This window comes from Triticum aestivum, chromosome 7A (assembly GCF_018294505.1).
Source record: "Triticum aestivum cultivar Chinese Spring chromosome 7A, IWGSC CS RefSeq v2.1, whole genome shotgun sequence".
Taxonomy (NCBI): Eukaryota; Viridiplantae; Streptophyta; class Magnoliopsida; order Poales; family Poaceae; genus Triticum; species Triticum aestivum.
This window is the reverse complement of record NC_057812.1, coordinates 495,333,234-495,336,057: the sequence shown is the minus strand read 5'-3', so window position 1 is coordinate 495,336,057 and position 2,824 is coordinate 495,333,234.

Sequence of the window (2,824 nt, the reverse complement as noted above, 5' to 3'; positions counted from 1 at the left end):
AACGGAACAAACCCTAGGGCTTGCCGGAGCAGATTGCTCCTCAGCGCAAGGTAAATCTGTTGCTGCGGGCACGTCCGCTTCTACGGCGAGAATCTGCGGCTCTGCCGGAGCTTGACGTTCCCCGGCAAGCTTGCCGGAGCAAAACTTGTCGGGAGCTTGTGCTTCAATGGAACAAACCCTAGGGCTTGCCAGAGCAGACTGCTCCTCAGCGCTCTTGGCGTTGATCTTGGGGACCTTCTTGGCGGCGGATTCGGGAAGCTCTGCCAGAAAACAGTACCAAGAAATCAACTTCCTCTTCTTGCTCTGTCCAGTTGATGGCGTTACGGACGATTGAGTTAGCTTGAGCACAAAGATCCCTGGTTCCACAGGTAACTTAAGTGCGGCGCACTTTGACAGGCCATCGGCAATGGCGTTCTGAGCTCTTGGAACATGCTCCATCTGTAGGCCGTCAAAGTGCTCTTCTAGTTTTCTCACTTCATCGATGTAGGCTTCCATCAACGGACTCTGATAGCTCTTGTTCACTTGCCGGACGACAAGCTGCGAGTCACCCCTGATAATGAGCTTCTTGATCCCAAGGTCTGCCGCGATCCATAGACCGGCAAGCAAGCCTTCATACTCTGCAGTATTGTTTGTTGCTTGCTCCTTGGAAAAATGCATCTGGACTACGTACTTGAGGTGCTCTCCAGTGGGTGCGACAAGCAGCACGCCAGCGCCGGCACCTTGCAGCGAAAAGGCACCATCAAAGTACATCAGCCACTCTTTGCTTGCTTCTTTGACGGGGATGCTCGTTTCTGGAATTTCTTCATCTGGTGTTGGCGTCCATTCTGCTATGAATTCTGCCAATGCTCTGCTTTGGATAGTTGAAGTACTCTCAAACTTGAGGCCAAAGCTTGACAGTTCCAGTGCCCACTCAACAATCCTGCCTGTCGCTTCCGGATTCTGTAGTATCCTCTTCAGCGGAAAGCAAGTGACAACTGTGATCTCATGTGCTTGGAAGTAATGGCGCATCTTTCTCGAGGCCATGAGAAGGCCGAAAAGCAATTTCTGCACGCCAGAGTACCTTGACCTAGCCCCCTGCAGAAGGGAACTGACAAAGTAAACTGGGCGCTGCCCCATCTTCTTCTATATCTCTTCGCGCGTCTGCGCAGATTCATCCTTGTCGGGACCAGAGCTTGTCGGAGAAGCCCCCTGCTTGTCGTTGGATGCGCCTGCCGTGGTTGCTGGCTCATCATCTGCCTCCCTCTCCGCTACTAACGCAGCACTAACCACTTGATTGGTTGCCGCTATATACAGCAGCAACTTCTCTTGTGGCTTAGGTGCGACAAGTATTGGAGTGGAGGACAGGTATCTCTTCAAGTCTTGCAGCGCAGCCTCCGCTTCCGGAGTCCATTTCATTGGACCCGCCTTTTTCAATAATTTGAAAAATGGCAGGGCGCGCTCAGCAGACCTAGAGATAAACCTGCTGAGAGCAGCCACGCAACCGGCAAGTCTTTGTACATCCTTGACGCGTTTTGGTGCTTCAATCTGCTCAATGGCCTTGATCTTGTCGGGATTGGCTTCAATTCCCCGCTGAGACACGAAGAACCCGAGAAGCTTGCCGGAGGGGACTCCAAACACACACTTCTCTGGGTTGAGCTTGAGGCTGATCTTGCGCAGATTTGCAAAGGTCTCGTCTAAATCTTGGATCATAGTTGCCTTGTCCTTGCTCTTGACCACTATGTCATCCAGGTAGGCTTCCACATTTCTGTGTATTTGAGGCTCAAGAGCGACATGGACTACCCTTGCAAATGTTGAACCATCATTCTTTAATCCGAAAGGCATCCGTATGAAACAGTACTTGCCACATGGAGTAATGAATGCGGTCTTCTCCTCATCTTCTTCTGCCATGAAAATCTGATGGTATCCTGAGTATGCATCAAGAAATGAAAGCAAATCACATCCGGCCGTGGAGTCAACAATCTGGTCAATGTGCGGCAAAGGAAATGGGTCTTTGGGACAAGCTTTGTTAACATCGGTAAAGTCGATACAAAGTCTCCATTTCCCGTTCGCCTTGCGCACGACTACAGGATTGGCCAACCACGTAGGATGGAGCACTCCTCTGACAAGGCCTTCTGCTTCCAATTTCTTGATCTCTTCTGCTATGAATTCTTGGCGCTCCACTGCTTGCTTCCTGACCTTCTGCTTGACGGGCCGCGCATGAGGACAAACGGCAAGATGGTGCTCGATTACTTTCCTAGGAACACCGGGGATGTCAGACGGTTGCCACGCAAACACGTCGACATTCACCCGCAGGAAAGCAATGAGCGCGCTTTCCTATTTAGGGTCGAGAGTGGCACTGATGGTGAAGGTACCACCAGTGCCGTCCTCCTTGGCGGACACCTTCTTGGTTTCTGGCGGAGCTGCCATTGTCTTCTTACACTTGCCGGTGGAGCTCGATGGTGTGTCCTCAATGGCAGCGCAGCACTCCGAAGAGGTGCGCTTGCCGGAGTGGGCACCAGAACTCTTGCTAGACTTGGTCTTCTTCTTCCCCCCGGGAGCTTCAACGGCAAGTGATTTGCAATCTGTTGCGGCCGCCGCTTCCCGGTAGATCTTGTCGGCGCAGATAAGAGCATCCTTCTTGTCGCCGGGGACAGAGATGACGCTTATCGGGCCTGGCATCTTCAGCATGTTGTATGCATAATGAGAGGCTGCCATGAACTTGGCGAGTGCTGGACGACCAAGTATCCCATTGTAAGGCAATGGAATATCAGCAACGTCAAAAGTGACCCTCTCAGTCCTGAAGTTCAGCTCGCTGCCAAATGTTACTGGCAACGTGACCTTCCCC